The sequence below is a fragment of the Microtus ochrogaster genome, chromosome 8 (assembly GCF_000317375.1).
Source record: "Microtus ochrogaster isolate Prairie Vole_2 chromosome 8, MicOch1.0, whole genome shotgun sequence".
Taxonomy (NCBI): domain Eukaryota; kingdom Metazoa; phylum Chordata; class Mammalia; order Rodentia; family Cricetidae; genus Microtus; species Microtus ochrogaster.
In genome coordinates this window covers 28315880-28329419 of record NC_022015.1, presented here as the reverse complement: position 1 = coordinate 28329419, position 13540 = coordinate 28315880, and the positions used below count along the sequence as shown (strand labels likewise).

The 13540-nt window shown below is 48.8% G+C and overlaps 1 protein-coding gene across 1 annotated transcript in view; it reads right to left on the bottom strand.

The window, feature by feature from the left end:
• Positions 1–8038, bottom strand: part of Ptpre (protein tyrosine phosphatase, receptor type E) — a 148691-nt gene extending 140653 nt beyond the window's left edge. The window contains exon 1 of the mRNA XM_005351420.3: positions 7783–8038. The gene's annotated coding sequence lies outside the window, so the exon portion shown is untranslated. The remainder of the gene's footprint in view (positions 1–7782) is intronic.
• Positions 8039–13540: the final 5502 nt, after the last annotated feature.

Genomic DNA, 13540 nt, shown 5'->3' with positions numbered 1-13540 from the left:
GAAAAGTCAGAAAGAACCTTTGAAATATTTCTAGCTTGCTAAGAACAGGCCTAACTCGGCTCAACACAGAGCAAAATTATTAAATTTCCCACTCTTGTACTTTTGAGCCCAAGTCGGGGCTTTGCTCAAAGAAATTTAAATGAGCAGGCTGATAACACCGCCAACAGAGGACCGCTGTGTTGAAGCCCGCTGTGTGGGCAAAGAGAAATGTATTGAATCACGGATGCACTTGCTTGAGAGCCACTAGGAGCTCAGCAAAGAACGCGAAGTCAACAGCAGCTGGAAGGTAAGGGCAGGGTCACGGTGCATCTCACAACAGCCCCCATGCATCACTCCAGTGCCTGCTGCCCATGAAGGCTGCTTTCAGGTCCCCCAAAACCACTCGCCGAGGACTGGGCTCAGGCACGAGGATTCCTTCGACTTGTAACAGTGCAGGATGATGTGGCTGGAAACGAAGGAGGTCTTTTTGTCATTGTTATTGTTTTCGTTTTTTATCAGTGAACTTCACAGTACACGCAGGACTGTTGGAGGAGTTTTGTTTATCTGTGAAGCTAAATGTTTTGTTCTCTTTGAGAGAACATTTATAAGCTTTATATTCATTAAAAAAATAAAAAGTACCCTAAAGCAACAATTCCCTGGCCCAGACTGAGTTTATGTATATCCTTGAAAGCAACAGAAAGGACATATACTTTCTGGCTGTTTATTAATTTACACTGACTGCCTCCTCTGTAACTGGGAAAGAACTTCTACTTCAGAGAACCAAGGTGTTTGGGCCTGAATTCTATGGCTGACGCAACCATGTGCCACCATGTTTTCTAAACTGTTTCAAGCCAGGCCTGATTCTTATCTTCTGCTTGGGTGTGCCCAAGATAGAAGACTCAGCATCCCCACTTGAAAGGACATGTGCAGATTGCGGTCCTCCTGGCTAGCAGGAGTGGGAGACAGAAGCGTGGTCCTCTGAGAATCTAGCTAACTCCTTCATAGCCTAGCTCAATTCCCTCTTTCTCTTTCTTCTCCCTCAGTCCCTCCTGGCTCCTCCCTGTCTGGAGATGATTAGGGTGGAGGGCGATTGGAGAGAAACTTGGGTAAGAAGTACTCTCCGTTAGACTCGAGCCTCCCTCACCCCAGGGCTCCCCATGAGTCCCTAGGGAACCTGGAAAGCAGTTCAGGGCATTCTGTAGAAGGGGGCACTTCATCCATAAAATAAGCTAGAGCCTTTCCCACTTCTAAAGACCCACCCCTTTCCCCCTCAAATCAACTAGCCTGTGGCCTGCAGTGTGTTCTGGAACACGTGACTGATATAAAGCTGCTAGAGCCAGGCTAGTTGTGAGAAACTGTGCCACAAGAAAAAAAAAACTGACCACTGGTGTCCTCCAAACCTTATCAGAGCCCTTGTCTGCTTCCAGGTGCCCTCCTCCACCCACAGGGACGTGGGCTGCCTCCAAGATGCGATGCTCAGCTTCCTTGAAGGAGACATGGTCCTCCCTATGGGTGGAAACCCACCTGTTAGGAAATCTCAATGACAGAACTAAAAGCTGGTTTCTGTGGTAGGGATTTCAGACAAACAGGAGGGAAATCTTCAGGCGGGGTATCAAATCGTGCAGAGAGGAGCGTGTCCGGCTCTGAGACTGGTTGGTTGGTCTCTTTAAACTGGAGAAGAAAGGAAGGTCAAAGCTGTCAGGCTTCACAAGGTACCTGTGGCAGACAGGACTGCCTCCCTCCTAGGCCCCACTCAAAGGGGGAGGGGACTTCTTGCTCCCCGCACAGCACTCGGGCCTGCTGGCCTTGAGTCAAGGTCAGGGCCTTGTGTGCACAAAGTACCCAGCCCCCAAAGCAAACTGATTAGAGACTGGCTGTAGAGACACAGCTTGGAAACTCCAGGTCCTCGGAGCTGGAGACAAAATAACACGCCAGTGTCTGAAGGCCACTTATCATAATAAACTGCAATCAAGCATCCATAAACAATAATCCGAAAATCTAGTTGAGAGGAGAAAAAAAAAAACCGGAAATAATTTTCTCCCGAGTACAAATGGTGACTAATGTCCAGCTGGAAGCATCCAAATAGATCCAAATCCTAAAAAAAATTATGTCTGTTTCTCGACTAGAAACCCAACACCTGCCCCGAGGACAACATGACAGAGTGTTGGATGCGCTCAAGACCTTGGTTCAAGGGCCAAGGCTCCTTCTGCAAGTGTAAACCAAGTCTCTGCTGTGCCCTCTGCCACACCAGAACCTTCATACCCATGTCCATTTTCTATTCTAAAGACTGGAATCACAAGGCTGTGAAGATGGCTCACTAGGTGCTTGCCCTGTAAGCATAATTACCTGAGTTCGGATCTCCAGACCCACGTAAAGCCAACTGTGGTAGCATGTACCTGTAACCTTAGCACTGGGATATAGAGACAAGAGCATCCTTGGGCTCCCTAGCCTGTCAGTCTAGACAAAACAGTGAGCTCCAGGCCACTGAGAGGACTTGGGTCAGTAATTAAAATGGGAGAGGTCTGGAGGGATGACTCGGTGTTTAAGAGTACTTGCTACTCTTGGAGAGTCCTGGGTTCAGTTCCCAGCACCCACTTGGCAGCTTACAACATCTTTAACTGCAGTTCCAGGCAATCTGACCCAGTGGGCATCAGGCACTTAAGTGGTACACATACACCAAACATGTGGACAAAATGCTCATATGTGGATATAAAATCAATAAGTATCTTTAAAAAGAGGATGGAGAAAGGACACCAGACATCAACCTTTGACCTCTACAAGTGCATATGTGGGTGAGTACACCTGTATGTGTATGGGGTGGGGAGACAGAGAGACAGAGAGAGAGAGAGAGAGAGAGAGAGAGAGAGAGAGAGAGAGAGAGAGACAGAGAGAGAGAGTCAAAGAACCACACCTACTCAGGATCACACCGAGGACCACATCCTTCTGACCCCACCACTCCAACTCAAATTGCTAGACCTGAACCTGAGTTTGTGCCATCTCCCCTGGGAAACAAAGCCATGTCTGTTCTATTTGTGGCTATGTTCCAAGCAGGGTGACACGGCTGGACAACCCTCTGTACTTGGCCTCCTACACCCTACCTGCACAGACTCATTCATGCACCACCAGCTCCCTTCCCTTGGCCCATGCATTCCTGCACTTCACAGCCAAACCATGCTGAGTCCCAAGCATCCTGTAACAGTCTGGCCTTCCCGAGGCAGATACAGAATCACACATGAGCTACAGGAGCTCATGGCCGAGCTGTGATCCCCACACTGGACCTTCTAGGGGATCGGAGTCTGTGCTGCCCACACCCAGACCAGAGGCCCAAACAAACTATCCATCTAACACACCTCTCTTCACCCCAAACTACTAACACCCAGACACCTGACTACAGCATGGTATAATTCCAGCCCAGCTAAGGATCAATTTCTAATTCAGTTTTGTTCCTGTTGATGGAGAATCTATCTGTTTGGGGGAGGAAAACAAGGAACTCCCTTTTCTTCTTAATACTTGATACCAATTCCATGACAGACTAGATTAAATGTGTTCTTAGCTGTGTTTAAAAGAGATCTCAAAACAGATGACCATTCTTTAAAAATACTTTATCTGGCTCCTCCTTCATTGGGAATGAATATAAAAGGATATATTCATTTGTTTTTCTGAATTATATTGCTAAGAGTTTTTATTTCATAAGCTTCACCAAGCCCTTTGAAGCATTTATTTATGTAGCTGGAAGAAAGGGACCCACATTTCTGGCAGGGAGCCAGGTGCAATGAGTACAGAGGCTGTGAACCACATCAAAAGTCCCTGCATGGCACACCTGGATGGGGTGGACACCAACTGGCGAGATTTGGGAAACAACAGCAGGAACAGAGAAAAGAGAAGGAGGCTGGCAGGGTGGATAATTCCCAAAGGAGGACTCTCCCAGCCTGCATCTAGCAGCGGGAGAAATAGAAATATTTTATAAACCACTATCACCTTAGGTGTGGTTTATAAATCCCAACCATCTGGAGGGCAATCGGAATCTGATTAGAGGCCCACGAGCCAGGAAAGGTTCACAGCTACCCCAGAGGTGCCCCAGAGATGCCCCCATAGCCTCCCTGTTCTTTGGGGGAAAGAATTAAGCTCAGAGGGTGTTGGGGGCCATGCACAGCTTCAAGGTTTTATGTTATGATTGTAAGACTGACCTTATGTCCTGATTCCACATGCTTCGTTCTGGGCTACACTGCCTCTTGGTGCTGGGGGGTTACCTCGTTTCTACCTGACTTCACACCTGGCATGGTTTAATTCAGGCCACAAACCCAGGCTAATGTCCAAAGCAAATTGTATTTTTGCCTCCCGGATCACTAACACCGGAGTCAGTGGTGCATGTTGAAGAATGGATTCCCTTCTGGTACACAGGTATGTGGAAGTACCTAATTCATGCAAACTTCACATGGTCATCCAGCTCATAGTGCAAAAGTTAAAGCTGCCTAGTGTGTCATATCATATTGATTTGAACTAGTCCACAAAGAAAGACTATTCCTACTGATACGAATTTTGTTCATTCAAATCTTCGTGCTTATGTGTGTATGGGGATGGTGCACATGCCTTTAGTGTCGTTTCTCAAATACCACCTGCTGATTCTGAAGCAGGGGCTCTCATTAGCCTAAAGCGCACCAAATAGGCTAGACTACCCGATCTGGGAATACAAGCCTCAGAGCTGGGAATGCTAGTGTGCCGCGCCACACCTGGCCCATTTTATGTATGTTCTTGGGCTCGAACTCAGGTCCTCTTGTTTGTAAGGCAAACACTTTCCCCACTGAGCCGGTCCCACACTGGTTTTTAACACATATGATGTATAGAGCATTAGGTATTTCAGGAGAACATATCTAGCTTCCTGGGTGAGGACCACATGCTTTCTAGTCTTTATGTATCCTCTGCCGCCACCTCCGCACCCCTGCAAAGTTAAGACAGGCAGTCCACTCCTGCGGAATGAGCAGCGTGGTCTGAACTTGAGCCATTTAACCAAGGCCACACCAGAGACAGGATTTGAATACAAGTCTGAACCCAAAGTCCACGGTCTCAGAGACACATTCCTTATTGGAGAAGCTGAACTGTTGAAACGAATCAATGAAAACCTAAAATAGACTAGAACAAGTAATTTACAATAGGGCCAAGTGTCCTTCCATAGAGTCAACAAGAAAAGGGATTACTCCAGCACAGAGGGTCTAAGGAGGTGTGGGTGGAGGCTAAGACACTTGGGCAAAGTGAGCTGGAGGCTGAACAGGCTCCATGTCTTGTAGCAGGTGGCCTTCAAGGGAGACGAGGCCACAGCTCCATTTGCTAGGAGAGACAGCAAACCAAAGATGACCTACATTGCACAGGACTTTCTCAAGTGACACTCAGGTGTTGAAGAGGCCCAGCTCTCTCCTAACAGCTACATTCACTTCTGTTTTGGAGCAGAGCCCTCCCCAGGTGTGACTCAGACAGAATAAACGAGAAAATGTTTTAGGAAGGGCAGGGAATGCATGCAACTCTTATTTCCATCCTGCTCGGAAACCTGCCTCCTTGGGAGGTCCTCTAGGGTCTCTTCAGCTCAGCATCCCCTCAGGAACTGGCCCTGCAGCTCCCATATGGACTGTTCTCCCCTCCCCATGAGCCAAGGCACGTTAGTATGTATTGCAGCAGACACTAGTGAAACAGAGATGTTCGTGCACACAAGCACACACCCTCCAGAGACTGCACTCACAGCACCGTGCTAACATAAGACCGAGCTCATACCCCTTTCCGAAGCAGAAAGGAAGCTAGTGTGTTTAGAAGGATGAAGAAAGCACTGGGGGAAATTAAGGGGCCACAAAGTGACACCTTTGACTTGGCACATGACACCCCAGGAGGCACATGACACCCCAGAAGAAAGTATCAGGTGTACTGCAGAGGGTGCCTCAGCCTATAAATTTGCCTCTGACCAACAGGGGGATGGTTTCAATAAATGAATGGCCTCCCTGGTGGAGACCTGAGGAACAAGGCAGAGCTTAATTAGACCAACTGAAACGGGTGGATTCACGACCCTTCCCATACCTGCCTGAACTTCCTCAGGGCTAAAAGAACTGCACGCAGGAATGCCTGGGGCTGAAGAGATCACTTCCAGGACACAGTTCCAAATCTTCCTCCAGGCTTCCTCAGAGGTAGCTAGAACTGCTGACCCAGGAGTCCTGCTGCGCCGATTGTGTCTCTATAGCCCATAGCAGGAACAAATGGGTTTTCAGCCTGGGAAGCAATGACCTGCTCTGTTCTCACCTTGTGACCCCATGGGGGCTCCAGGAAGCTTCCCAGCAGCGGCTCCCTCACTGACCTGCAGGGCTGATGTTGCCTGAGGGGTTCTGGATCATCCAATTGAGTTTATCCAGTGACTTGGTCTTTCACTGAGACAAACAGCTACCAACATCCAAACCAGAAAACTGTTGGGCTGTGTTGAGGGCGTCACAGACAACAACTCTGAGAAACTAGGACCTGAGCCCCCAGGTGGCGTTCAGGAGGCCAGGGCCTGGCTTCAGGTTCCTCTCCCTGACAGTGTGGGCCTCTACTTTAGGCAAACCAACACCTGGCCTTTTGTTTCCCCCGGCCCTTGAACTTGCACTGGGAAACCCCATCGTCCATCTATTGTCAAAAAAAAGAGTTCTGTTCACTTTTTCCATATCCTGAAAGCTGAGGGACCCTGGCAAGCACCAGCAACCCACTGTTTCAACCCCCCCTCCTGGTTTAGTGCCCCAGTTTTAAAAAGACACTCCCACCTCCTTCATCCCCTAACTCCACTTCAACAAAGCACGGATTTTTAAGTTGTAGGGAGAAAAAGATAAACATTGTTGGAAAGATGCCTGGGCACCTTGGGTCACAAGTCTCTTCTGTACAAGGATGTTACTGACTGAACAGAGACAGCAATTTCTAGAACACATGAGCATCATTTGCTGATCTTCCTTCAAACTCCGTGACATAGTCAAGGCCACCCATTTCTTTCCTTCAGTTTCTGAGGTTCCAACACTCAGAAAGTCGTTGTAACTCAATATAAACCAATAATGGGATTCTGCAGGCAGCACGGTCTAACCTCTCTAGAAAGATACTTTATGCCTGGAAGGAATTTAGGTCAGGTTTAGTCCTTAGTCCTTGGGCTTGGCTCTGCCTCATCACCCTGTGGGTCTCCCAGCCTTCCCCAGATGGTCCTGGGAAGCACCAAGATGGGTACCGCTGGCCTTTGGCTCCAGGACCTCCTCAAGGCACCGCACCGACTGTAATTCCCGAAGTGAGACCTGGGCTACCTGCAGGTTTCCCAACCGTGACTCTGAATCCCCAACTGACTGGGCCCCAGCATCCTCAGTATCCCCGCAGCGGCCCTGCTGCTCCGGGAGTTGGCGCAACTGGAGTCACTTTCTGGAAATGCTCCAGTCTCAAGCCCTGGGTACTCAGCCCCTAACACACCGGTTGGCACTCCCTCCCGTTTCCACAGCATTCACACACGTCTCTGGGTCACTGTCACCCTCACACAGTCGCCACCCGCAGACACACGCCCTCCGCTTAGCTATTCACCAAGAAGAGCTGCCGAGGTGACAGCCAAGTTGGGACTGCGCCTCGGTCAGGTGGCCGAGGTCGCAGGGTCTCCAGTCGCCGGCACCCCGCACACTAGGAGAGTGGCAAGGACCTGACTCGGACGCAACACGACCCGTTTCTCCCACGGCAGTGGCCCAGGCTGTCCCGGTCTGTTCAAGGTGCACGGGGTGCACGGCCACCTCGGTACTCAATGTCACCAGCCCACACCGCGCCACTTACCTCCCAGGGACCGGTGCTGTCGCCCCTATCGCGCCGCCGCGGCGACTCCGCATCTCCCGGGCGCCCGCCCGCCGCGCTCCGCTCCGGGGCGCCCGCTGTTCGCGCCGGTGCGAGGGAGGGTCGTGGGGCCGCGCGGGGGCAGCGAGGTCCTCGCGCCAACGGCGAGTTCTCCCGTCTCCAGCAGCCCACAGCCCGCAGCCCCACAGCCCCACAGCCCGCAGTCCTCCAGAGGAGCAGGAAATCTGTCTGGCCGGGTCCGGCTGCCTCCAGCGCTGGGCTAGGTCTCCGGCTCTGGCTCCTGCTCCACGGCGGGGGCGGGGCCCTGGCGCTGCGAGGGGCGACGGCGACGCCTGGTGCCTGGCTCTGGGAGCGCACCGCAGGCGCCCGCCCTCCTGGGGCTGTGGCTTCTACACTCGGATGACGCAGGCTCGTGCGCTCTCTGTGGCGCCCCTTTCCTGGCCCTCTGCCCGGACACAGGGTACCGTGGAGGGTGCCAAGGGGTGATGACACTTAGACCAACTGGAAAAAAAAAAAACTCAGGGTCCCTTCCTGTTCATGTTTAGCCTTGGTCCTGGACACCAGGAAGTAGCCTGCCTGCTGAACTGGGATGCACTTAACTGGTAAAGCTGGGCTGGCGCATCTGATAACAAGCCTTTTTCAGAGAAGTTGGCAGAACTGGGAAATGTCCCAAACACTCCCTCCCAGAAAAGAGTGTGAGGGCGCCCCATGGTGGGTGTTGGAGGGTGTACAATTAGTAAGACATATCTAACAAAATTAAACACAGTGGAACAGCACACAGTACAGGGGCCTGCTCTCCTTATTTGGGGACTTATTTCTTAGTGGTTTTGCTTGGACTAGAAAGGGAACTGCCAACTTGACGCAACCTAGGATTGAGTCTCAAGGGGGAATAATCTATACCTGGTTAAGTTGTTAGCATGTCTGTAGGTGGTTGTTTTGATTGCTAATTGATAAAGGAAATCTCAGTCCAATGTGGGGCAGCGCCATTCCTTGGGACAGGGATTGCGGGTTCAGGAGCACTAGAGAGCAAGCTTATGACAGTAGACAAGGAAGGATGTGTTTATTCTCTTTGCTCTTGACTTTGGATGTATGGCAAGAAAGAGGTGTGCAGGGGTGGTTATTGATGCTAGAGTTCAGAGCCAAGCTGGCTTACAGGGTGACAGTTTCAAAGAGCCAGCAATTAATGCTTTACTCAGCTGGGGTCTGTTTGGGACAGAGCTGTAGACAGAAAGCCCGAAGAGCTGTGGAACCCCGAGGAGCTAAGGGTTTGTCCTTCACTCACTCCTGCTCCTGAGGGGGCTTCTCCACCCGTGTGCACATCACTCAGAAGCCTACAGCCTTCCAGACACCAGCAAGCTACTTCTTCTGGCATCTTCTGCCAGTTCAGCCCCAGCCCTTGCTCTTGGTTTCTGGACTCTGCCTCTAATCCATCTCTAAATCTAACTCCCGCCTAGCACCTTTGTGTACCTTGAATACAGTCTCCTTCTCCCTCTCTGTGCTTGCCTCCACTAGGACAGCACTGCCCTCTGATTTCAGACTCCCTGCTTAACCCCCTCTCCCTACCTTGAGTAATATCCTGACAGCCAGTGCCTAAGGCCCTGTTAATCTAGTGCAACCATGGGGCTCCTCTTTCTCAAAACTTGCGAAAAGGCTCTTCCTGCTTGAACCCCTCCCTTCTTGCTATCTTTCTACCAATCACCTTTCCAAAGGCCTCATACCCTTCTCTCACAAGCCCTCATCACTGGCATCACTTACTGAATTGAATCGCAGTTTGTGTGTTGTTTTGTTTTGAGACAAGCTCTTACTGTGTAACTCTAGCTGACCTAGAACTCGCTCTGTAGAACAGGCTGGTTTCGAACTCACAGAGATCCTCCCGCCTCTGCCTCCTGAGTGCTGAGATTAAAGGCACGCAGCACCACCACCCATCGCTGTTTGCTCTTTTGGTGTCTGTCTTTGCTCTCTTCCTCTGCCCCAGGCCTGGAAGTGGCATCAGCCCAGGCTGTGCCTGTCTCTATCCTGCAACACAAGACACACCCAGCAGCCAGAACACACAGTGCACATGAGGAGTGTCAGAGCAAAGGAGGACAGGTCCCAGCAGGCAGCAGCAGGCAGCAGCAGGCAGCCTTGTTACCTGCCCACTGCCCAGTGGGGCAGGTAGCTTCCTCCTGAGTGTGCCCTCAGGGAACAGTCCAGGTTGGGTGTAGCCAATGACATCACCCAGCTCTGGACTTGATTGCCAGTAGAGCTGTAGAGGCCAGCTAATGTGAGAGCTAGTGATGACGACGGTTTCAAAGCCCTGATAAGCTTGTTAGCACTGCAGGGGTGGGGAGGCAGAGTCTGTTAGCCACCAAGAGGGGAGCATGTCGCCTTAGTCAGACATCTGCTGTTGGAACGTGACAGCCTTGAGAACAGGATGAGGAGGCAGATGGCTCTTCTGTCCCAGTAAGATCTGCCCTGTTGGACCCCAAATGTTATTCTAGGAATTAAGCAGTATTCCTTCACATATTCTGACGTCTACAGACATCCTGTCATTCAGACACATGCTATCCTTCATTATGTCTGCTCCTCATTTGGGCTCATGGCTCCTATTAGAATCAGCTAATTTCTTCCCCTCATCCTAAACTACAATACCTCTCCACTGCATGCCATCCCAATTGCCTTGTCTTTTAGTGCCTGAGCCATAGTCCCCCGGTAGCCATAGACTCCTCTGCCTTGTTGAGCCCCTTTGAGGCCTTCCATGTACCCTTCTACCTTGTAAGTTCTCCTCCATATCTGGCTGTGCCATTTTTCCTTTGGGACACAGTGCCATCCAGGCAGGAGCCCCAGAACCATATCGTCACTAGACCATATGTTCTGTCTTCCACTGCACCCAAGGACTTGACCATTGGGCTTCCCCTAAGTAGCTGTCTTAGTTAAGGTTTCCATTACTGTGAAGAGACACCATAGCATGGCAACTCTTATAAAGGAAAATATTTAATTAAGGTTATCTTACAGTTTTAGAGGTTTAGTCCATTATCATCGTGGCAAGGAACATGGTGGCATGCAGGCAGACATGGTGCTGGAGAAGGAGCTGAAAGTTCTATATCTTGATCTACAGGCCACAGGAAGTGAACTGTCTACCATGCTGAGCATTGCTTGAGTATATAAGATCTCAAAGCCCATTCCCAAGATGACACACTTCTTTTAACAGCACCTACCATACATCCTAATAGTGCCAATCTCCATAGGACCAGCATTCAAACACATGAATCCAAAGGCATCATATCTATCCACATCAGCACATTCCACTCCCTGGTTCCCATAGGCTTGTAACCATAACAATGCAAAGTGCATTTAGTCCAACTTCAAAAGTCCTCATAGTCTATCACAGTCTCAACAATGTTTAAAGTCCAATGTTCAAAGTCTCTTCTGAGATTTATGCAATCTCTTAACTGTGATCTGCTATGAAATGAAAATATAAATAGCATATCACATACTTCCAACATATAATGGCACAAGATATATATATATTACCATTCCAAAACAGGGTGAGGAAATACCAGACCAAAACAAGACCAAAAACCAGCTAGGCAAACTTCAAACTCTGCATCTCCATGTCTGATACGAAAATGTTTTTCAGATCTCCAACTCCTTTCATCTTTGTTGACTGCAACACACTTCTATGTCTTGGGCAGGTTCCACTCCCTGTTAGCAGCTCTTCTTGGCAGGTATCCTATGACTCTGGCATCTCCAGCATCTTGGGGTTTCCAAGGCAATCCAGGCTTCACCTTCACAGCTTCACACAATAGCCTCTCTAAGCTTTCGAAACTCACGGAAACCCCTGACATATGCCTGATTTTCCAAGCTTTCCTTAGTCGTAGAGGAAGATTCCATAACCTCTTTCTTCTGTCGTTGACTCTGAAGCTGGAACCACAACACCAAAACTGCCAAGTTCTGCTGCTTTCTGGGCATGGAATACAGTCCTTTGTTCAATTCTATCTTCATCAGTTTTCTGTTTCTGATGGTTTCTTTCACTGATGAAGCTTGGCTATTCTGGAACTTGTTCTGTAGACCAGGCTGGCCTCAGACGCAGCGATCTGTCAGCCTCTGCCTTCTGAATGCTGGCATTAAAGGTGTACACCACCACAGCAAAGCTTTTCCTTAATTCCTTTCCACTGTTGAAAACTTATCTGGGTTGGATCTAGGTGGTAACCCTGAGGTCAATACTCTTTTCATTACATTTCTTAATCTGTTTATCTCCTTGAACACAGGACTTAGCTCAAATTGTACATTTTGCATTTTTCCTTGGTCAGCTTTCTCTTTCATTAGAGTTACCACTAATGTTCACAAGACAGGCTGTCTGGAAATTTCTTCTGCCAATGGAATCAATCCAAATCTCTTCACTTTCACCTTAGGCTGACTCTTCAGACCAGGGCACAAAACAGCAGCGTTCTTCACCAAAGTATCACCAAAACTATCTCTAAGCAACATACTAAAATTCTTCCCCTCTGCAATCTCTTGAGCCAGGCCCCCACAGTTCATCAAATCACACTCAGCACCACTGTCTCCCATTGTCCTATTAGTATGGCCCATTAAGCAGCTGCTTTTCAAATCCACAGTTCCAAGGCCCATATTCCTTCAGACAAAAGCATGGTTAGGCCTATCACAGCAATACCCAAATCCAACTTCTGTCTTAGGATTTCTATTGCTGTGAAGAGACACAATGACCAAGTTAACTCTTATAAAGGAAAACGTTTAATTGGGTGTCTTGCTTAAAGGTCAGAGGTTTAGTCCATTATCATCATGGTAGCATGCGTGGCAGACATGGTGCTGGAGAAGGAGCTGAAGGTTCTTACATCTTGACCCACAGGCTACAGAAAGTGGCCTAAGACACTGGGTGTGATTTGAACACATATGAGACCTCAATGTCCACCCTCACAATGACACTCCAACCAGGTCATACCTATTCCAACAAGGCCACACCTCCTAATAGGGCCAAATTCTTGAGTCCATGGGAGTCATACCTTTCAAAACACCTCAGTAATTTAAAAAAATATTTTTATGATTTAAAGAAATTGTGTGTCTATGTGTAAGTTATATGCACTTGATTGTAGGTACCTGTGGAGTCTAGAAAAGTGTGTTGGGTCACTTGGAGTTAGAGTTACAGGCAGTTGTGACCTGCCCCATGTGGATATTTGAAACAGAACTCAGGTCCTCTGCAAGAATAACAAGAACTCTTAACCACTGAACCATTTCTCTAGCCCTGCAGTAACATTTTTCTTGACACAGGGTCTCCTGTAACCCAGGATGACTTCAAATTTAATATATAGCCAAGGATGGTTTTGAACTCCTGATCCTACTAGAGTATAGCAATGTGCCACCATGTCTGGCTTTATGTAGTGTCAGTGGGGATCAAATCCAAAGCTTGGCATGCTGCATAAGCACTTTACCAACTGATTATATCCCCAGCCTCTCTCCATAGTATCTTGAGAGTGTTTAGCTAGCTTGAAGGCTTTCATCTGAACTCAAATGTTGTGGCCAGGAATACTCCCTTGAAGGATAAGCAAAAAAAGGGACCAAATCAATGTTTTAAAAAAATGAAATAGAATTTGCTTTTAAATAATATGCAGAAAGATTAACATAAAAATACTTTAGGAGAAAAACTGAACTGTAGTGATTAGTGATTAGCTGCAGGACAAGATGACAGAGAGAGAGAGAGAGAGAGAGAGAGAGAGAGAGAGAGAGAGAGAGAGAGAGAGAG